We start from the raw sequence: 24,573 nt of genomic DNA on the forward strand, positions 1-24,573 counted from the left end.
TATAATCTTTAGGAACCTTGGGATCATCTAGAGTTCCTTATACCATGTTCCCACTTGCATATATGGTACTTCTACTGGACATTTTACCATTTCAATGACTTCTTCCCTGTTTTTCATTAGCCTTTTCCTAAAAAGTTTGTCTTCCTTAAATCTTTGTTTTTTACTGCACGCAATTTTAAGACTACAGATAGGGGTTTAGGAAAAATTGTCAACCATCTATATAGATATCTAAATAGGCTAGTGTTTGAACACATATATTACTTTTTAATACCCATACTTGCCACTGTACTTTTCCTTTGCCTCTCTAAAGACGGTTATACTCTCTGGGAAAAGATTTTATAGAAATGGAAAGAAAATTATAATAGGTAAGGTTTTATCCCCAACATTTTGTAGATTTACAGCAATTTCTAGGCATAATAAAAGTTGAAAAGCTGTCGTCCCCTGCCCCCCTGCAAATTATTTACAAATCACATGTCACCAGTAGATTACCAAATCACCTACTGTGTTGCAAATTTACACATTTAAAGAGCAAACCACCTTATGTAAGTTGAGATTTTTTTGAAATTCAGAACAACAGGAATGGGGTATAACATACACACATACACACACAAAGCATGGACACGAAATCAAAAAGAGGTTCCAAAGCAAGTAAGCACATGGAGGCATTTGTGAACAAAATTTGTATCGAAGAACAGAGTAGTTTCAGGAACAGTTTTCCTACTATTCATCACCTCCTCTCCCAGGACACTGGTCTCAGTAGCTTCAAAGACCCCCATATCTTGTTTCTACTGTTCACGCTCCATGCCACTACCCTCTCTGCCACCCTCGGCACGGGCTGCCTCAGGTGCATCTCCTGCAAGCTATGGCTCCAAAGAGCTCACTCATCTCAATTACCCATCCACATGAGGTAGTGAAACTTCTTTTGCCCACATCTTCAACACTTGTCAATATTATGATTTCTCTCTAATCAATTTCTCAAGACAGCACAACTACAACCCGACTTACTACCAAGTTTCTGTATATATATATACATATATATATATATAATATTTCTCTTTTTCATGTACTGCACACAGATATACACTTGTGCATATAAAGACCGAAATATTACCAAATCAAAACCTCCAAATTTAGGAATGAGAATCAGTTCAAGGCTGTTCAATACCTTTTCTGGGCATGCATTATATGACAAGATTTTTTTGTTTCATCCTTGTGTCCCCCCACCTCACCTCAAATCATCCAATTCACAAGATAACATTATACTAGGAAGATCTCGGGAGCTTGTCTCCAGAGCTTGTCTCCAGAACCTTTTATATATTTGTTTTTTCTCAGGTGACATGATTTGCAATGAACGAACAATAGAGAGAGAATGCTCTGACAGTGGAAGGAATAGAAAGGTATCAAGAGTCCTACGAACTGGCAAGCTCGTCACAAAAATACAGCTTTGTGCAAATGCTTGCTGTATCTTTTTCTGACCCAGCATCAAATTTACAGAAAGCTGTCTGCTGCAAGCTAAACACTGCGAGCAAAGTCAAAGCAGTAGCTGTATTGCAATAAAAATACCATCTCACACAGAATTAAGAACGCATGTACAAAGACTAGATTAATTGCTACAAGCACCAGCCAGACTTAAACGTTATTCCTCCTCATTACAGACTGCTTGACTTTATAACCTTAAAGTTCTTAAGATGGTGAAGAGGATTTGTACATTTGTAAAACATACACGGAAATCCCAAAATGGAAAACAAATGTAATTTTTTCCACCATTGTTGGCACTAAAGATTGATCTTCGGAAAAAGATGGAGAGCCAGTATGAAAATAAATTGTAATGACTTTTACATGAAAAAGTGACTACAGATAAGAACAAACAAGATGAATTTGTTGAACCAAAAGATTAGTTAGCAAATTGATGAGATCAAAAACCTGAGCAGGAGCAGCAGATGTTTTCCAACCATCTGATTGCACATGGGAGAGAAGAATGTAAATAAATAAATAAGCAAACAGGCATATTAACTCTGATTCTAGTCTAAACTTGGAAAAATTCAGTTTTAGGATAATTTCTAGGAAGGATGTCAAATACTAGCAACCATATTGACTTTTAGAGAGATAACTACACAGGTCCAAAACACAAGCCAGAACAACAGGTTTTTTTGAAACATGCAAATCACACAAACCATACAAAGGTCCATGATTTCATCCAAGTCAATTTGTTTATGGGAGCAGCAGCATTAGAAATAAAAGCTGACAGAAGTAACAAGTAACTTTGCAGAATGCCAGCAGAGGCCAAAATCATAGCATAATTGAAATACATCCACCATATAAGCAATAACTCAGGAACATTTCTAACAGAAGTACATCCTCATAAGTTTCCAAATAGTTATAGAAACAGGATAGCATTCATTAAGAATGTAACTTCTTTTGGGCAAAAGCCATATCTTAAATTATATCCTAGCAGTCTCTCACATTTTTGCACACCATAAAATTGAGAAACTTCTTCCATTGCATGCATGATCTAAGAGAGGAAAATATATGCTGTATTATCATTAAGGAACAGAATGATTTACACTGTAAGAAATTTAAGTAATTCAGAATTCACTCAGACATCATTCAAAACAAAGAAGGTCTTTGCAGAGAAGTCTTGCTGGTTTTTTTTCCTCTCCCCCCCTTGGGGCCAATAGCTCACACATTAAAAACCGATTTCTCGTTTGAAAAAGTGAAATGAGCATATCTAGCTAGATGACCCGGTTTCACAAGGTGATGAGAAATGTAACAACTTTGCTATACTAGGTCAGCAGAAAACCTGTGAAATTGCTTACAAGTCACACTGATTATTTACTTTTTTTCCTCCTGTACTCATAAAAAAGTAAAATAATGACTCGCTGTAAGAATTCGAAATTCCAATCCATGATGAACATCAAATATTTAGATGCAAGCAAGTAATGCATTTAAACCAGTTAATTTCATCACTACGGACAAAAAAATAATATTGGCTGTACCTAAAACAGTTTGAAGCTGCAATTCTTGAACCATATTAATGTTGACATTCAGGAACTGCATTCATTAATATGTATTATAGAAAATGAGTGGAACTGCTGACTGTATAAGAATCTAGACTTTTATGATATTTACCTGTTTTCAATTCTTAGTGTTTAATTAACTTAACACATAGTAGCATTGAATTGCTAAAATATTACTTTTCAAATTATCCCCAAACATTTCAACAGCTGACTGGCTGAAATTCCACCAAAGGATTGCTAAGCATAAAGAAACTGGCACTCAGTCTGATAATGCTAACTTTCAGCGAATCTGGTCAAGTTATTTTATAAACTAAACATCCAGATTTTATACAGAGATGTTCTTTTTTCACCACTGTTAACCAGCATACACTAGTTTGCCTGTTTTTTAGATGCACTTTGTTTGATCAGTGATACAAAAGGGTAACCAGTCTTACCCTATTTGGAAGACAACAACAAAAAGAACCAACTCTCTGTATTTCAACCTCCTTCATTTACATGGAGAAGTAATTCCTCACTGTCCTCTATGTAATATCGTTGCCAAGACCCCAAGCCATCTCTAGCCATAAAGGATTGAGAAGTCGAAGCAGTGCAGCAGGTGCCCACTTTTTAGCCAAGGGACAATCCTGGCACACTCCTAGACTGCTCTCGATACCTGCACTCGTAATTGTACTTAATGCCATTCTTTGGGAACATACACATCTCTCTATCAGTCAACAGAACGTGATACAGTCATTAACAGACCAAAAGAGCTTTTGCTTGGTGATCCAAGATGCATTATGCCTCCAAAATGAACTGTGCAGACAAAGCGCTATCTTCCTAGGACATACGATAATCTGTGAGCAGAAGGGGTCAGCAGCAGCACGTCACCTCCCCGTAACAATCCCAAGAAGAGAGAGAAGCAGTGAATTAACTTTTTTCCCCACAGTAGCAACCAGAGGCACGGATGTAGACTGCTACTTTTTCTGCACCTAGGATTCCTGAAAGTGCATTGCGTGACTGCATCCTGTACAGCCAAAAAAGAAAGAAGCCGTTCTGTTTCAGCAATATTAAGCTTGCTCACATTTCAAAGTTAATATTAAGACACAAAATAATTTTTAAGTAAAAAGCTTATTTTGAAAACAAGTAACACTAATTAATAGTAGTGGCGCAGGTATCAATAGGTGAGAAGTTACAGGAGACTAAAGCTTTGTTTAACATGCACTGAATTTTTAACATTATTTTAAAATAAACAGAAGACAACTGACAAAAATCCTGAGGACAGAGTCCTCTCTACACTCTAGCTTTGAGTTGCAGGAGAATTTATCTGGCAAAAGTTTTCAAGAATGCTGCAAGAATGTTGCAGCCATTCTGAACTATTCTTCACAGTGCCACGGTACTTTCGATATTATTAAAATAAGTATGATGAAATTGATTTTTTAACATCCTCAACCATAAGCAACGAACCCAAAAGACAATCGGTGTGGTCACGATCCCCTTGATCAAGCAGTTCAAGCTGTTGCATTGCAAAGGTGATCTGGGGGCCAAGAGAGAACCTACAGGCTAGATGTCCAAGTTGTACGGTCTCTACTTCTTGTCCCACACAATCTTGTACGTGGACGAGGCTTGAAATTAACACTTTCAATAGCAGTAGATCTTTACTCACGCAAAGCTTGGGAAGATATTACACACAGCGCATGGATTGTAACTGCACTTTCTTGGGCAAGCTAATGGGGATAGTTCCCAATTCTCTAAGTCTCCCATTGCTACTGGCTGAAGACTTCCTTAACAGGGAGCTTGGGTCATTAAAGAAGATTTATCTATATCTCTTTCAGCCATATTAATAAAGAGAGCCACTTTCTTCCTCTCAATTTAAAATAAATATTAGCTTTAGATCTATCTCCCTGATCTTTTTTCTCAAATTTATCAAATATCTTAATTACTACCCCACTGTCGTCTTCTTCCCCACTTACTGCTTACAATCAATTGCTTATCACTCCACCTCTGTTCTCTGCATTCTGAGGTTTCGTTTGTTTTAAAGAGAAATGGATCCATACCACAACCTTTCTGTTTCACTTGATTAGATTATGTTTGTTTTGCTACCTGTACAGAATTGGTAACACTGAAAGTGGACAATTTCTATACTAAGATACAGCAAAGATGTTGACAGTGCCAAACAAAAGACTTAACCTTTGAACTTTGGTCTGCAAAGCAGCTTTATCTTTTAAATGACATTTCAAATAAAAAAGCATTAAATAACACAAGTAACGGTGCATTACAGATCTCCAAGTTTTATCTTTCCTTAAGGTCCAGTATGACACCGAAAACATTAAAAAAAAGTTTCAATCAACAATTAGATACCTTAGTCTAAAAATTTCATGACCAGCTCCCTTACAGTTAATGAAAAGTCCTCACTTCAGAGATCTTGATTGACATTGCAAGCTCTCGGGACCCAACCATGGAACAAAGAGGACCTACTACTGATGAAGAATGCACATAGGTCACTGCAAGCAGATAAAAGGTTTATGACAAACTGTAATTGCTATGCAATAAAAACTTCACAATTATTTGCCTGCTCAGGTTAATGCATGAGTAAACAGTACTCTGATATTGGTAAGGGAAGAAAGGCCTACATTAAGGACACATGAAAGAATCTGAACTATAAGGAACTAAATGAATGAAGAAGAATGCTACACATCTGAAATCAGAAAAGACACACACAGCTGAGTACTAAAAGGCAGGCATTTGAAAGCATACCAAATCAACCTCAGGTGGTACAGGGACAACATCCCACTGAAACAGCACTAGATTACCTGACTTGCCAAACATCAACCCATTTGTGTCTCTCCCAGATAATCACCCTCCTACTGAATCCCAAAGAGCAGAGGTTTGCACCAGCACACAGCAACTGTTCTAAACTGGTCTGAAGTACACAGCCTACCCTGAGGCCAGAAAGGGATGCAGTCCTTATTACAAAAGTCTGGAACACTAGATCGGTAATTAGGATGGGGTCTCAGTATGGCCTTGTGACTGTGAAAAACTTCAGTATAAAAGTTTCCTGTATTCACAGCCAATACTGTGGCCCTCGGGAAGGTTTTGCTACCCAAAGAGACAAGGAAAAAAGCTAACCAGCCCTCATGGACTTAAAGCAGAGACTTACAGGAAGACATGTCATTCCTAATATATCTTGTCACAGTGAGGTGACAAAATGTCACATAAACTGGATGTGACCTGTTAACAGTCCCTCTCAGTCTGTTTCTGGTCAGGTATTTGAGTACCAGTCCCAGCGTTAAGTCTACCAGCTGTGAGAAGAGCAGTGGTGGCAGCAAAACCCAGCACTTGTTCAGATCAATGTCTATGAAACCTTCAGACATGTAGTGAGTGGCATCACTAAGCCAGAAAGCAGTTCCCACTGGGAAGTACAGATCCCTCTGCACAGCAACGCAAAAGATCAGGGCTTTTTGCTTTGCTTTTGTTTTCAACAAAAAGGGTGCTTAAAGCTAGTAATGGTCATTGATACCAGTTTTCCCAGAAGGAGCTGAACTTCTGATGAACTGCTTAAGCAGCTTTCCCAACTAGAGCAGTTGCCATTAAGCAGCTGATTCCTAGAAGAGTGAAGTTTCCAAATGCCTTGAGAGTAGGATAAACAATCTCACAGCTTTCTAAAACTGGAAAATATACAGGATAAGGTAGACACAAACATTACCAGATGTGGGTAAGCCAGTCATGTTTTTAAGGAAGTCAAGATTCTATCTTTTCATATTCCAGGATGGTATTAGGTCATCTTGAACACAACAGTTTTCAGGCATGTACTTCTCACAGCTACTAAATGCCTCTCACTCATAGAAAGAATCATATTAAATTAAGATCAAAGATGAATGGCTGTAGGAATGAAAGACCTTTCACCACAGCCACTTGCTCTCAGCTGTTCTGAGCATTTTTACAGAAGGATACAGATCTTTGAAAAGGGTTGATAGGAAAAAATTGCTTTCAATATTTTTTTACACAGGACATTATTCCATTAAGTTGGACTGTATAAGAGGTAAAAATGCTAAAAATAAAACCCATTAGACGACTAGTGCCTCACCACCATGAGCAGTAAGAAATAAGAGGCAGTTGAGACCTTCCATTAATTAGAAATCTGTGCTGGAGAAACACTGGAATCTTGCATTTGTAAGATTAAATTAATAGCAAATATGTAACTTGGGGACATCTAAATCCAGGAAGAAGGTTTTATTCTAAGCCACAGAAATTGAGGATTTATTTATGCCATCATAATTAGAAAGCCAATGATATTACATTATTACAACACTGTATCAAAAAAGTCACTGAAAGACTAAAAGTTTCCTGTAACAGTTAAGAATAATGGATACTTTTATCAATAATTGCTGCAGAAGCCATCTTTGCTTAAGCATTAACATCTCATTCCCTGAATTAAAATGGAAAAAGCTCAAAAGTATTTCAGAATTTCAAGGCCAACCTTCAGGAAAATAGTCCTTAATTAGTTAAGTAGTAGTATGAAAAAATCATGAGAAGGTGAAGTGAAAGAAGGATTACTTTCAAATTTGGAAGCATTTTTTCAGTGAAGATCTGAAGTCCTTTCACAAACTAAATCACACCAGCTTCTATGAGGCAACAAAAATTAATACTGGTAAATTAATTATGTACAGGATTGCATGATTATTTCTATACTGCCCTTTTCATGGGCAAAACTCCAATTCTGCAGAAGCCACTGACAAATATATGTATACACACTTATACTTTTCTATTTAAAAATTCTAATAAGCAGTACAATGGTTTTTATGACAGTGACATCCAATAATCAAGCTGTAACTTGATATTCTGAGACTGAAAAGTGAATAAATATAAAATATTAAAATACTAAATACTAAGAAATAAAAATAAAATAACCAAAATAGTTTTCCTGGTTTAATTATAGTTTAAAATATTTCATTTAACTATAGCTTTTCATTTTTTCTTTTAAGAGTAAACAAGAACAGCAGCATTGAAGATGCAGGGGATTTTCCATTTTAGTTAAAATTGGAATTCTAGAGTGCCATACCAGACAATACCCCTTCTGGAAGCATTAATCCTGGTCCCCCATAAGCCCAGGGTTATGCAGGGAGAAAGCACTTTCATCCACTATGCTGTAAAAAACATAATAGCAATATGCATTTATTAGACTTGATTCATATCCAGTAATTACTTAGGGAAAATGATTTCTTAGAGGTAGGCACATCCTTTATTCATATACAAGCAGTAGTTCTGAAGTCCCCCCCAAAATATTTATTCCCTCCCCCCTCGAAATTCTACTTCATCTGTTGGCACAAAGCAGCATTATATAGTAAGGTCCTTCAGGAGCTATTGGCACAGATGATACAATACACAGTTAAATTAGGGTGACTGAACATGTGCTAGGTAAACAGTGATAGATAGTCTAACATTTTGTCTAGGGGGAACAAAAAAAAAAAAATGATGACAGAGGGTAAGTATCTCTCCTTCTTGCAGGTTCTCCCAGCGCCACTATAACTGACCCTGGGGACACACTGCTGCACGTCCTTGCCGATTCCTCTCGAGCACTAGTGAATGCAAGTAAGAGCAGCCCCAGTCACGCACTGTGCAAACTCCGCTCCAAGCACCGAACGCTGAACGTCTGCCCATCTAATTCCAGAAAAGCTATACCTACTGTACACGCAGACATGTGCACACACCAAGAATAAGTTACAGCTATCTAAAAACCGTTAAGCTTTGCACACAAAAAGGCAAGTTTTCTTTGGTGAATATCAGATCTGGGCTCAACCCAACGAAAGGTAAGATTCTGATGCATGGGTCAGGAAGTCATTTTCTCCTCTGAATTTCCCAGTTTTCAAGTGCTTACAAGTTTGATGAATGTTTTGGAAATATCCATAATTTCAATTTAGCAGGTTAATTCTGCATTAACTATCTCTATTGTATTTTGCCAATGAATTAAACATGTTTATGAATATATTCACATGACTTTACTGAAATGTCATTTGCACCAAGACAAATTCTCTCAAACTATGGACTATATATAGGTTTATTATATCTAGTAAGCAGCACAGTGTCCTAGAATTAAATTTTTCAGGCAAGTCCTATCTATACCTGATAAGAGTAAACTAAATAATATCAAATAAAGCATTCAGGTATTTGCCATAAAAATTGAAGCAATAACTCAAGTATTACTGAGTAAAGGTTATGTCCTGCAAAATGTGAATATAAGAGCAGCCTTGGAGGCAAAGAAGATACATATTTACTACAATGAAATTTAATATTCTTGATGCTTTTTTGCTCAGAGGACTTCCGTAAGTAAATAGGAAAAAAAAAAAAAAAGTACTGAAGACAACTACCTGCAGTTTTAACAGAGCCTCCAGGACACACACATTTTAAAACAGAGAATGTCTCAAAAGTAAAATTACAAAACCCTTTATAGTGCTGACAAAGCCTACATGGATTTCAGCTATGATTTGGACAGCATTAGCACTTCTACCACTCATGTTCTACACAAGTAAATTATACACTAATAAAAAAATATCTTTGAGAAAACTTTTAATGCTTTTCTCCCAAAATAAATTTCCTAGCAAATATTACATTTGTTTAGTCACATAATCAACCTGCAAATTAACAAACAAAATTTGTTGTTCTGCGACATCCAACTAAATCACAATGTTTTTAAAATGTACCGTCAGGATTTTGCATACAATTTAATGCAATTCACGACTTCCATAATTGAACTGAGATCTCAAACATTTCAGAGTAGTTTACTGTTCAACACTGGGTTCGCTTTCAAATTAAGCCTAAATGCAGTGTGGAAATAGCCAACGAAGTATTACATATCAGATGACTCAAGATCTTAAACAGACCGTTAGCCTGAACTTTCCCCAGAAAACAGCACCAGAGTTAAGAAAGGGACTAGTGAAGAACCAAACTTCAAGAGATATTTAACTACTTTGTTGTGAGGTGCTTTTTTCTCCCCTGAAACAGTATGCTATTATACACATGTATAAGAATAGAAAACGATCTTCTTTGACCTTTTATATTCCCTATATAGGAAACCAAAATTATATTCTCAATCAATTCATTAACAGTGACAAAACATTAAATATCTGGCAAATTATTAACATTTTTAAGCTCTACTTCCCCAAAACCATCTTATTAAAAGCCTGAAACAGTGTTTTCTGTAAACCTGATTTCATTTATTACTTTGAAATACTGGTTCCCAAACGGAGACTTACACTTAAAAGGGACACTGAGGAAGTGTCTGCTTCACTGCCTTTCCCTCAATGTTTCTTATCTGACCAGCTGCTCCCAGCCTTCTGCCTGGAGAACCAAACAGCATCTCCTGCAACCATGCAGTCCAGCCACAGCTGCGAAATGCTGCTGTGACCTCCACCCAAGTCATGGTAAGATTTTGAGCACAATCCCTCCCTCTAACACGCAGAAACCAAAGCTACAGCTGACAATGCGCTAGCCTTTCTCTTTGCTGGCAGTAAACACAAAGTGTAAGAATGCCAACCTAAAACCAAACACACACAAAAAATATTTAAAGCATTAGTATTATGCCTGTACCTTCCAGATGAAAATACAGACTGTTTTCATTTGAATTCAGGTGGAAGTTTTAGTTCTTCTAATGCTAATGAATAGCAACAGGAATTTAAGAAGCAAAGTTCTTCATAAAAAGAGAACATTCTGAAAACTCTCAAGGAAAAGCATTAAAGAAGTCGAAGCAAGAAAAGCAGACCTCTGCCCTTGAGAAAATTCCAGCATTATGTTAAATGTATCATCAAATATCTGGTTTTCCAGAAGTTAGGTGCACTGACGATTGAGAGGTCTTTTCTGTGTGTAAAAGACAGCAAACCATAGTTGCTACTGCGGTAACAGAAAGACTCAAGTTCATATAATACCAGGAACACACTAACAAAACCTTATCAATCTACCATTCAGTGTCCATAGGTTATTACAGATTACTTTTTCTAATAGGTCATTACCTTGAAAATGCAAAACCAAAATATTAATCCTCAAGTAATGAAGTGCCAGCTACTTTTTTTTTTTTTTTTTTAAATTTTAACCTAGCAAAACCAACCCCATAAGGAATAGTTATTATCACATACAGAAGCCTGAAAAGGGGACGACTCTTGCATTTTACCATCCTAGGACTTTTACTTAGAAGAAGATACTATCTGAATATCCTTTTACTTTAGTCTCTCAGAGACTGGCACACTGGACCCCTGAAGTCTCAGCTGCCTTTCTGTATTTTACTGACCAAAAGTCTATCCTTCCCTTCCTCCCAACTAGACAGCTGGTAGCAATGCCAAACCTGTAAAAGGAGAAGAAAATTTTAAGATGGGTAGCTGCATTAATTACCAGTCATCATCCAGTAGAGACATTACAGGAGGCTTCCGAGATACTGACTCCATGTCCTGAGTGGTAATTTACTGACTTCCTCCCCTGGGGAAGCGGGGGGGTGGGGGGTGGTGTAAGGAAAGTTCACTCTTTATACTAATATTAGCTAACACAAAGCTTAGATTACTTCTTCTCACACTTCCAGATTGTTATCCTCAGCATAAACAATTGCTCTGGATACAGTCCAAAATGTTCTTTTCAGCACCACAGGACAAGACTGCTCAGTTACATGACAGACTTTGTCACAAAGGGCAGAAAAGTTTGTACAATGAATCATCACCTTCACAGAAAAGGAGATTTCCAGTGGAAGGCTCAGAGAGCCTTAAGACTGTCTTATATCATCCTTAGTACGAGATTCAGGAAATGACTGCAGAGGTACGCAGCCATCTGGCAAAACCAATTTACACATGCATCGGTCTCTATTATTTTTTAGCAAGCACAAAATGCAAAGCTGTTGCGTTTGCACAAAACAAAATAGATGATCAGAAGTACGGGGTTCATATTAAATAGGAATCCATTCTTAAGCACAGTGCAGTATTTCTCAATTAGCTGCACTTTTTAAAGTTACATTCTTCAGGAGCGTAATTAAAGAAAGATATTAGCTCATCTTGTTCTGTGCCAATAAAGTTGAGAACTTGCAAATGTACTGGTTTCTGTATGCTTCATAAATACCTTTTCACATAAGAGAACTGAAAAACACGTTTATATGCAAAGACACTTAGTTTTTACCTCAATTTCTTACTAGATACTACTGTTTCAGCTATATAATTTGTACTTCATGAAGAGGAATACAAGAACAATAAGCACATTTATAATAGATCCTTGCAGTAACTGTGTTTAGTATATAACATGTTGCAAGATTATTATTTGAACTGTCTCTGGCAAAAATAGCTACAATGTAATTTTTGTATTGATTCACAGCTATACTTTGTTTTATCTATGATTCTACTTTTAGAGAATTTTAAGCACCTATTTTAAAACCTTTTGCAATCTAAACATATGTTTTAACATATCCACTATCTTTCTATAGCCACCAAATTTAAGTTCCACTAAAGACATGTGGGAAAGATACTGTGCCAAAATGTATTCAGTTGCACTTCCACTAATCCACTGAAATTAAATTGTGACAATAGAAACCTTAAATAGCATCTTGAAAATATTCAGGGTTAGAATAATCAGTGTCCTTATATTAGATATAAATTACAAAAAGCATATACTACTGTCTACAGCTTATTTGGAAAGCTGCTTAAAACCAAAACACCCCTCCACACCCCAAAAAATTTTGAGTACTGTATTTATGTTTTCAAGTCAACACAGAAGTGGAAACTCGCAAAACAAGGCAATAGTATCTTTTGATAGTTTTAAAATCAACTTGTATTGCTGAAAGATGTCCAATTAGTGTACTACACCTTGTGTATTAATCACAGAACCACAGAATGGTTTGGGTTGGAAGGCACCTTCAAGATCATCTAGTTCAAGCCCCTGCCATGCGCAGGGACATCCTTCACTAGACCAGGTTGCTCAGAGCCCCATGCAGCCTGGCCTTGAACACTTCGAATGATAAGGCATCCACAACTTGCCTGGGGAACCTGTTCCAGTGCTTCACCACCCTCGTCGTAAAAAGTTTCTTCCTTACATCCAATCTAAATCTACCCTCTTTCAGTTTAAAACCATTGCCCCTTGTCCTGTCACCACAGGCCTCGGTACAAAGTCTCTCTCCATCTTCCTTATAAGCCCCTTTTAAGTATTGAAAGGCCACAATAAGGTCTACGCAGCACCTCCTCTTCTCCAGGCCGAACAACCCCAACTCTCTCAGCCTTCCTTCATAGGAGAGGTGTTTCAGCCCTCTGATGATTTTTGTGGCCCTCCTCTGGGCCATGTCTGTCTTGTGCTGGGGACCCCAGAACTGGATGCACTACTGCAGTTGGGGTCTCATGAGAGCAGAGTAGGTGGGGGGAATCGCCTCCCTCGACCTGCTGGCCACGCTTCTTTTGATGTGGCCCAGAATACGATTGGCTGTCTGGGCTGCAAGCGCACACTGCCAGTTTATATCTCATTTTTCATCCACCAGTGTCCCCACAGTTCTTCTCAATCAATTCATCCTCCAGCCTGTACCGATGCTGCGGATTGTCCCAGCAAAGGTGTAGGACCTTGCACTTGGCCTTGCTGAACTTCATGGGGCTCACATGGGCCCACTCCCCAGCTTGTCAAGGTCCCTCTGGATGGCATCCCTTCCCTCAAGTGCATCAATTGCACCACTCAGCTTGGTGTCATCCACGAACTTGTTGAGGTTCCACTCAATCCCTTTGTCTATGTCATTAATATTAAATGGTACCCACCCCAGTACGGCCCAGACCCCTGAGGGACACCACTTTTCCTGATCTCCATTTGGACATATTAAACTATCAGTATAATTAACACACTGGAAATATGTATTTATTTTTAACATCAAGGTTTTTCCATGAAATTCTATTACTTTAACCTAAAATGAAACCAACTGTTTCTACTATAGTTATCTATTATCAGACCATGTTTCAGTGCAACTATTACTGATCCTGGCTTAAGAGGTAGCAGAACGATAGCAATTTCTGATTAAAATGTAAGTCTGGATTGGAAACTTCATAGCCTTGTGAAAAACAAATTTTGTTGTCTAGGCCAGGATAAAACATAAAGAAAACTAAAGCTAAGATTCTCTGAAATATTTTAAAACAAATTTGCCCTTGCATATATTGACAGCTCAGCATTACAGGCAAACAAGTTGCTCATATCTTGCACTTTGTGAAGACATTCTTTCTAATCACATCTTTTCTTTGTTCTTCCAAATGAAGATGACTATGGTGCTGTGCTAAGAGCAACTGCAAATGCAACCTGCAGAACATTCACTTTTTCCAGTACACAGTTAATTAATTTATAAGAATGCTATTTCATACCACTTTCTGTAAGTCACTAGCTTTGTTAACCAATGTTGGATAGGCATTAGAAAGAACATCCAGCTTAGTTGTTTCTATTTATTCATTTCCTGATAGACTTTCAGTTTCCTCCCCACTTAACCCAATGACAAAATAATTACCTTGGAATTTCTTATAACATAGTCAAAGTAGATTTTCATCTTTTCCAATGCCCTTATCCAAGAAGGTGGTGGCAAAGGAAGCCTGAAAACATTGATAATGTATATTTTAGTGTTTCGTAGTTGACTTCTTTTTTCTTCTCCAAAAAACATTCACTTTGTAAATAATCTTTGGGGTTCAAGTATCAACCCCAGAACAGTCATAAGCCCCCAGCTGCTACTTAGGCTTTGGTTAAATATTTACTTCCATTTGGTAGGAAATGAAATGCAGAATTTCAGATTACAGGGTAGTGAAAAAAGCCTAAAAATCTGGAGTAACAAACATTAAACACTCTAACCAGAAGGGGGGGGAGGAGAGAAAGCAGTGGAAATCTTTTAGAACTTTTCTGGTTTTCTCCAGTGTTTGGCTGACTGTTTGGTTACTCAAATTCACTAATTCTTTGAACACAGAAAGTATCTAGGGAATCTAATGCCAAGAGCTAAATTTCAACAACAAAAAAGGAATTTCACCTATCCTCGTTGTCCATAAAGACCAACTGTATGTTTAGCAATTTGAAACCTTATGCTATTTATTTCCTTAATTTAAACACCAACTTTAAGTACTTGTTTGTGAATGTCCAAGCTTAATCCATTTCAAACTAAATAAACCTATCAATTCTAAATTACATAATTCAGAATAAAAAGTGTTTAGTCACAGCTATGAGCCAAACTTTTAAAACGCAAAAGGTCATTCTTTTAGACAACCTTAGTACATGAAGCAATGAAGCATATGTAAAAATTTCCTTTGCATGAACAGTTCTATTTATTATTATTACTTATTATTCTAATTATTTACCATTCTGACTAATGTGGTGTCATAATAAACAAAACAAAAACTTAAAAGTTTTTTCTCTTTTTTTTTTTTTTTTTTTTTTTTTTTCTCCTTTCGGGGCAGAAGGGAGGGGAGGGAAGGCAAGGGGGAATTTAGCATTGTCTACACCTGCTTGCAAGAGGTCATGGAAGGTATAGAAATGTAACATTGACCAAAACAAATAATTGCATAGTCCTCATAGGGATAATTTTACTTCCAGTTGCAGTCTAATAATGAATGGATTCTTTCCTCAAAAGACATCGATTTCTCTTTTACTTACTGTATTAGAAAACTGTCTTAGAAAACTTAGGGATACTAATAAGCCTGTGCTAAAATGTGTTCTAAAAATCTCATGCCCTAATCAAAGGTGTGCTACAACATTAATAAAATGTTACTAAATAACAGCAAGGAGGGGAAAAAAGCCGATCCCTGTAAAGCACTGAAGAAAACAGTAAATGATAATGTCAATCTCTGAAGCTTTGTGGGTTAAAAATACAGGCCCTAGGTTCTGGCTGCACTGGATGATCACTTGGACAGGGTGAAAGGAATATGGCTTCACTCCACATCATGAAGCAACAAATTCTGTGGTGTTTACATAAATCCCTCCAGCCAAGAAAAGGTGATCTAATGTGTTTATTTAATCGCGAAAATGACAACAGTCATTACTTTCTTTACGTATCTTAAAGGAAAAGAGAATAAAGACAGCAAAGAGCATTCTCCACTGTGAAGCCCTTTAATACACACACTCACTTAAACAGCCTTAGTGCAACGACTAAATATATCGTATATACAAAACCCCCATACTTTTACTTAATTTTCCAGAGAACTTCCATTCTCAGCTCTGTTTTAACAGATTAAGACATCTACAGAAGACAATTACTAGAGCACATAGCAGTGATTTACTATATGGATGTGCCTTTTCATTCTTGTGTTTATTTGTTCATATATATCTATCCTTATAACTACATTTGACAGGACTCCTATTGCACAATAATTAGACTGAAGAAATCAAGAGGAATAAGGTCTACAGAGTATTACTTGTACACTTACTTCCCTCACTCCCAACTAAACTCATTAAGTTAATCATAGTAGAATAACTTAGAAAAAATTTTTGTGTCAGCTATCTAAACTAATAACGGTCATCTCTATGGCGATTAATTTCTTTTGTTTCTAAATAACTTTACACCAATTTTCAAGAGATTACAAGGGATTGTAATATAGATATATAAAAATTTTGGGTGAAGAGTTCACCTCCTTATCAAACAAGAGACACAGAGAGGAACCAAGACAAACAGATGATTGATTGCGATTCTCATGACAAACTAGAGAGAATTCTATAAAGCTACCTTTTTACAAGGAACGGCCCAAAATAAATACTGTTTTTTGGGAAAAAAACTGAAAACTAAACTCCAAACCCGGTTTAGAACAATTCGCTCTGTTCCTAGGGATAAAGCTTTTCATACAATATTTTCTTATTCGTTAAGACACACCTGACATGATACACTATTTCAGTTCTTCAGACTTGTCCTGTAACCATATTAGCCAGAACAGAACCTAGAAGAAAAATCAGCAAAAGCTACTCCCAGTCCATCCATTACTATTACAATGTGATCACAGTAGAACCAGTTTCTGTATCTTCATTACAATCTCACCAATTTTATAAGTATGAACTCTAATAAAATTTATCTCAATAACACATTAGTTCCAAAGTCAAAGTAATTCTGGCATTTAAATAACCCTAAAGAGAACATCCATATAAAGTTGAGTGAGTCCATATAAATCCTCCCTAAATTTTAGCAGAGAATCACCAACATAGTCCCATGGAAAACTGAATCTCAGCCAGTGGCTACAGCTAGTAAGCAATTGGGCAGGACAGAGACAGGTACCACCTGAAGCAGCAGGCTGGCCAGCTCAGTTGGATGCATTGACCTCCATCTTCAGTTTCAGTCAACTTCTAGGGACAGGAACTTAGTTTTTATGCTAGTCCATGAAATGGCATTCCTCAAGAAAACACAGCATCCCCTTCAAAACTCAAAGTAATAGATCAACATGATAATTTACAGATCATTTCTGATCTGTTGGCCATAAATACACTACTGACTTGCGGAAACGCATACAGCATTTTGATAGTTTATTGTTTTCTACTTTGTAGATATGGTTGGTAATTGTTTTTTCCTCTGTTGTTACCAATTTTCTTCCTCTGTCCAATGAGCTTTCCAAAAATGGATTTCAAGTGGATCTGTATGTTATACAACATATACACACTAGAATCAGAAAAAAAATTACAACTGTCTTAATGATCCCATCTTCTTTCCCTGCCATGAGCAGTACCATGCCTAATTTTCCTCCAACCTATAACTTCTTTGGATGAAACCCTATTAGAAGAATGTCAACATTCCCCATTTTATTTGAGGATTTTCTTTAAAACCTCTACCCTCATCTCAAGCTTATACAACCATGCACCCTTTTCCCCAGCACAATCTTCTATTCACAACAGATACTGCTCATATAAGCTGCTGCAGTAATCACATAAGAATGCTGTGAAAGTTGTCAATTTAAGTGTGGATTACTAAATGCAAGATCATTATTGCATTTAGACTGATGAGGAATGATTCTCTGCAGCATGTTGAATCTCATCTAATTTTAGATCTTTATTGAAATACCATAATCAACTTCAGGTAAGAGTGACTGCGTCTATTCAAGATATGATTGAATTAAATTGGTTACAAGTGGTGACCTCTACATTTCAAAATATGCTACCTGAAAAAAATTTAGAACAATTGGCTCCAATTTTTCAGTGTGCCTTTCCTTCATGTATCAATATAATGCTTTATTACTATACCAATTTTAGTGCAGCTACATTTTAGAAACCTCACACAAAGCTGTGATTGCTATGTTGGAGGTTAATATGGGAAACTGGACACTTCAAATAAAGTTACACATTCTTACGTGAAGCTGTGATCCACCATCTGTGGATTTAAAGCCTCCTAGTCTGTTATATCAATCTAAGTATAGTGCAGTGAAACAATTAAGCTTCTAGATGTGCGTCTAATTAAAAAATTAAAGCAATTCTACAGCACATGTAGACTGCATATAACTCATATGCTCATGGCTGGAACTTTCTTTTTCCCCACTATTATTTTAATCATTCTGATTATATTGCAGCAAGTTCCAATATATCATCCCTTCTGTCAATGCTTCCAGTACTCATCCTCTTCAAGAAAGGCAATTTATTAACTGCTATGTCCCCATACTTGAAAGTGCTTACTTGCTAACATTCACAATGGTTACTGAAAGGAAGAGAAAACAGAAACAAAGATTTTCAGACATGGAAGGTCTTAAACTTTAAGGTTTAAATTTTATAAAGTACTTTTGTGCCTCTACAGTCACCCTAAAAGTCCAGTCTATTAGAAGCAGACTGCTAAGGACATAAGCAGGCAGGTTTTTTAAAGTCAATCTGTAATCAAAGTAATTACATTTATGAGCTCTGGGGGGAAAAAAAAAATTCACTATTACATTACAAGCAGTGCTTTCTTAAAAGAGCCATTTAAAAACAATCTTTGCCAGCCAAATCCAATTCCAATGCATATTATGGAGATCTCTAAATACAGCTCTTTCCTAATTTAGTGAAGGAAGACTGGCAGAAAAAGAATTAAAATCAGCATAGCTGAAGGTTTTACATCATGAACACAACTTATATCCCTGTTCCTACTGTAATTACCCTACAATCAACAATGTACCAAAAAACATCAAATGACTGAGAATCTAGGTCATTGACAACTATCACTGCATTACCTTTGATCTAGCTGGAATTATGGCCAAGCTATCTCCCCCACGAATACATACTTTCGACAAACATGACCTGCCACTGGCTGTCATTACTACTGCAGAAATGCAGCTGGAAGAACATCACCTGTACCTGACAACTACATCCTCAGAAGCTGCAGAACACTGCAGTGACTAAAACTAAAATTTGGGAAGTCGGGTCTTTTGTATACAAAACACATTAGTTCTTCGGTAATTTTCCCCTCCCGCCTTCCCCCCTCCCCTCCCTCCTGACTGGGGGATCAACTGTGTCCCAAAACCTGTACAGCTTAAACTTCTAAGGAAATTGCTTAGTTGAGAGAAAGCTGCAAAAGAGTCTTTAGATTACCTTTCTTACCTTGCATAGCTCTAAAGTTACAAAGACAGGTTTGTTAGTAGCTCAAAGATTCAAAAGGAAGAACATGGAAAGGTGCAAAACTGTAAAAGAAAGCTATATGGAGTCTGAAGAGGATAACCCAGCACCATCGAGGGTCTATTACAAGTAGTGGCAGCCTCCTTTCTCCCACCTGACCAATGCCTGCCTGGCCAGCAGAGACTCTTCAGGTGTCTTATTGGAAGCTATGAGCATACTAGCAGTTTTTAAATCCTATCTAACCTTTGTGCATGTTAACTAGTAAGTAATAGATTGCAGTCAAGTACACCCTCTTTGCACTCAAAAACACCCATGAATAAAGTGACCCTGAGATGGACAGTAAGAACACACATATCACTTTATCTGCATTTTGTAAGTCATGTTCATGTGCCAACTTTCCTGAAGTGCATTAGGCAAGGAATCATAATCTTTAATACCTTAGTACTCCATAAAGCATTAACTTACATAAATTTAAAATGCTAAATGTGTAAGTGTGATAGAGTAGCAGCATATCCATTTCTTCTTGAAAATTGACTGTTATAAACCACGGTGATGCTCCCAGATAAGGCAACAAGTTTTCACTTCCACAGATATTTAAAAGAGCTCAACATTGAACTGCAGGTTACTTAAGCCCCAAAAAATTCTCTGGACAGCTATGTTAAAAGAATTATGAGCCCAGACAGGTACCCCTAGTAACCAAACACTTATCTCTGAAAGCTATATTTCCCAATTCATTCCACCTACTACTAATATTACCCCAGTGGCAGCTAAAGATTGGGAAAGTTTGCAATCAGAGCAAAGGAAAAAAATTTCAGGTGAAGAACAGCTGTTTCAGGAAAAATTAAATACCAATCTTGGAGGCTGCTAAAGATGTTAGAAGATCAACATGCCTTTAAAGAGTCAGATCCTAAAGTGAAGTAAATTACTATGTACTGGCATCAGTAGACCTTTTTTCTCCATAAAATAAAGCATGAAGTCTATGCAGGATTTAAACACTGGGTGGCAGAAAAGGCCATCATCTCAGCATCCAAATATAGGTGTACTGTGCCATTTTGCATGCAAGAGAGCACCCGAGATACCCACGTGAGGCTGGAACACAGGATCGGGAGGAGAAACTTCAGGTGACCCACACCATTCTTGAGGGGCAGCTGGAGGACAGGCCATCTAAACCAGAACTAAAACACACGCTTTGGCACCTGACAGCTGCCCTATTTCTGCTGCACTGACAGCAGGGCTAAAAGCAGTTTCTGAACTATAGGAGTTTATAATTCACTGTAAGAAAAACTGAAAAAAGGGTAGCACACTGAGCTGTGATCAGCTGCTCCACCAACGGTTCAGAAGACTGAGCTGGAGAGAACATCTGGTTAGGCAGCAGGGGACCAGCGTGTCACCCGTCGCCCTGATGTAAATTGTGGCTTGTGGGACACAGGGTTTATACTCTGAACCCTATCTATAGCATTTCAAAGCACACTTGACATGGATGTCACTTGAGACTTCATAAAACTGAAGGAGGAAGTAAATGCTAAAGAAAAGAAGAGACTTCTCCCATTATATGGCTTAGTTAAGTAAATTTCATTTCCTCTACAGCCCTTACAAGCCTTAATTACCAAAACAGAGGATATCACCAACAAATACAAACAAGACAAAACCTGTAGGTGGACGGGCCAAAGGATTCTGACTAGTTATAATCTGCTGTGTTCACAGAATGATCAAAGCATGGACACAAAATCCAGTCTAAAAAAGGCGCTGAAAACAGGGCCTCAAAAGAGATGCCAGGGATGTCTACTGGCCCCAGAACCTTGTAACTAACATAATTTCTCACTGATAGAACTGCTGCATTCAAGGAAGCAGGTCTTTGTAATTAAAACCAGAATGCAATTCAACCTCTGACTTTTGTGCCAAATTCTCCTAGATTGAGCAAGAACTTAAAATTTTGGCTAAGCGCTCAGGTGAAAAGGGTCACAGTATTAAAAAAAAAAAGACAAACCAAATAAAACTTACTGTGTTGCATGATTTCTGCCAAGTTTTACTTCTACTATTATTCCTAAAGGCTCACAGAAATATATGAGTATACCTATTGTCCCATAGAACTGGATTAAGCTAGTGTAGACTCTAACAAAGCCTAATGAGAAAAAAGGAAAACAGAGACTTAAAAATCAAAACAATTCTCTCAGATCTCAATAAGCCTAGAAAGGCAGCATCATTTACACATTTTAATTATGTAGTGCTTGGAAAAAAACCAACAAGTTATCTTTGCTAGGTAATACCTTGTTCTCAATTCCTTTTATATTATTTTGCCTGATTAGGATTTTAGACGCATTTGTTATGTGGAGAAATGAATTTAAATCAAAACACAACCAATCACTCTAGTTGTGATCCCACCCGGCATCCAGGGTCTACAGCATCACTTCTAATGAACTTGGCAGCTGAATAATCTTCAAATACGATTTTACGAAAGAAAAATTGTTATAGTTTGCTTGTACTAAATTAATTACAAGCAGAATCCTTACTTAAGATGGGAGGGTGTTTACATGTATTTTGAGTGAGCTATCTTAAACAGGATCACAATAGAGACAAGGCACTTAATTTACCACAAAATTAACTAGACAGTGCCAGCTAGATTACAGGTCCAGAGCTTGTGGCATCCCTTTTACCTTACAGCATTTCCTTTTCATGAATTCAGGGATAGGAAAGCCACATTTTTAACAGGAACCAAGACAAAAATATAGAAAAGTCTGTTTTTAAAAAGTATTATTAAAATAAACTGCAATCGTCACTCAAGCTTTGTGGTTCTGTTTTTTGGGTTGGCAGCTAAGCGGGGCGGGGAGGATGGATACAGACACAGGGACAACCAGGAGGGGATGGAGATGAAGAGGAAGATTCACCAAATTAACGTGTTTGAGGAAAAAACTGCCCAGTCCCAGATTTTAGAAAAACTGGAAAAATGTGCCAAAATTACAAAAGTGGAAGTTTATTTGAATTAATTTTTGTTGCTTTTTTAAAGCAGAATTTATAATACTTTTCTTGGAAAAAAAAAAAAAGTTATGCAGAAAATATTCTGTTACTTATGCGGCCATTTTACCTCCAAATTCTCATTTTACTGAAATTGAGGTTTTATTCTCAAGTGACAACACCTTGAACAGCAAAATTTTTAAGCTGCTGCTTACAATTTACCAAGAAGTTCACTGTTTGTACAACACTTGTATAAACATGGATTAAAAAAAAATATACAATTCTGCTGGTCATTAAGTGTTGTCTCAAAGACCACAATACAAAACACACTTTTATCTTCTTAAATTGTACTATGGTGCTAGAGATGCAACATCCAGGTTGCCCTTTGAACAGTTCTACTACTGCTTTTCTTGGAGCTACTCTCTACTGCTGTGAATATTACCAAAAACATAGTATTTAAAACACGATGGATATAGTCTTTTTTTGCATGGATATAGATCTTTTGCCACCTTCTGTTATAGTAAGTATTCACAGTCTCCTTCCCAGACAAGTGAATAACCTTGCAAATGCTGCAAGACAAAATTTACTTACATCTTGGCTTTCACGGAAAATGTAGACAGACTAAACTGATAAAGCAATTGTTTCTTAATCTCTTTCATGGCAGAGAATTAGTTTCTCTCAATTCCAAAGTAAATTGAGCATTCTTTGCATTTGATGTTTAAGTACCTGTAGATTTAACGGTTCTTCCCACTACAGAAGGAACGGGATTTAGTACACGCACTGTGCAGGAGAGAAGGCTGTACTAGCTGAAGAGATTTGTCTCAGAAAGCAAGCTTTTCTGTATACCATTCAATACTTTGTGTTTCTGAATCCGAATCTGAATTCTCTCAGTGCCAGGAGGCACACAAGGCGCGAACATCGTTCTTCCACTTCGATCGGTCTGCGGCTGCGTGCTCTGGAGTCCCAAGGGCCACAGCGCAGTCTTGTGTTGGTTTTTTCCTCAAGACATGACCGATCCAGTTCCATCTCCTCCTCCTCCTCGCTTCATTACTGATTTTCTCCATCTCAAAGTTGATGCTCGTCATTTCTGCAACTTTTTTTTTTTTTTTTCCCCGGGAGGAGGTAGTTGGCCTCCTGCCCAACCCCCATGACTTGGAGGGCCAGTGGTTTTTCTGTCAGGGTGGCCTTCCCTTAGGCTGCGTTGGTTCGCAGCACCTTCTTCAATTTTATCTGGTGCACCCTCCAGAGAGGGATCCCCTATCCACCATACTTTGTGTTTGGTGTCATTTATTTTCAGCAAACTTAGGACATCTGCAAGCAACTGGAGTCTCTCTCACAGATTTTTATACTCCCCTCTTTCAGACTAGAGTTGCTCATTTACTGGCATAGAAATTAGCAAGCATATCAATAAAGCCTAAATGGGAAAAAAAAAATTCAATAAAATGTCAGTTCTGATTCTTTCCCAAATTTGTTTGGGACCTGCACACACAAAAAACAGGAAAAAAAACCCAAACAAACCATTTTTTAATCAGTTCTGAGCAACCAAGAATAAACATGATTGTTCTGCCTTTTAAGCCTTAAAATTTCACTATAAACCCACACAAAATATTTAATGTTTCAGATATTAGGACTAAAGAAGCCCTTAATGACTAAAAATAGTTCACTGCACAGCTTGCTGTGCTTGACAGGGAAGGAGGGGCTTCCCTAAAAGTTTAAATAAGGAAACCCAAATTTGTTGTTGCATTTCACTGGAGGGCAGGGGATGGGGAATGACATACAAGGGACCCTCAGTCATCCAGAGCATTACGTTTACTCATCAGTAGAGCACAGATTCAATTTCTCTGGTCTCTGCTATTTCCTAATCTCTTCTCTCCCCCTCACAGCTCTTTCTACTCCCCCCTTCCAGCATTCAATCTGGTGTCTATTCCGATCACATAGGATGAAAAGCAATTATGCAGCGGTGTCCCTCCCCAACGAGCACAGGCACATATCACTGACTGAACAGACCCGTGAAGGAAGTTCTTCAGTTCTGAATAAATGCTTAACACTGCCAAGTGCTACCTAGAAAGCAGCTTGCTGTTTCTTTCATTTAGAAATCCTTCCAAAACACTCA

At 37.5% G+C, this 24,573-nt stretch overlaps 1 protein-coding gene across 1 annotated transcript in view; it reads right to left on the minus strand.

Annotated features, from left to right (window-relative positions):
* GBE1 (1,4-alpha-glucan branching enzyme 1) overlaps positions 1-24,573 on the minus strand; it is a 165,147-nt gene that overhangs the window by 71,308 nt on the left and 69,266 nt on the right. The gene's annotated exons all lie outside the window — the stretch shown is intronic.

Source organism: Platalea leucorodia, assembly GCF_965183815.1.
Source record: "Platalea leucorodia genome assembly, chromosome: 2".
NCBI classification, from domain to species: Eukaryota; Metazoa; Chordata; class Aves; order Pelecaniformes; family Threskiornithidae; genus Platalea; species Platalea leucorodia.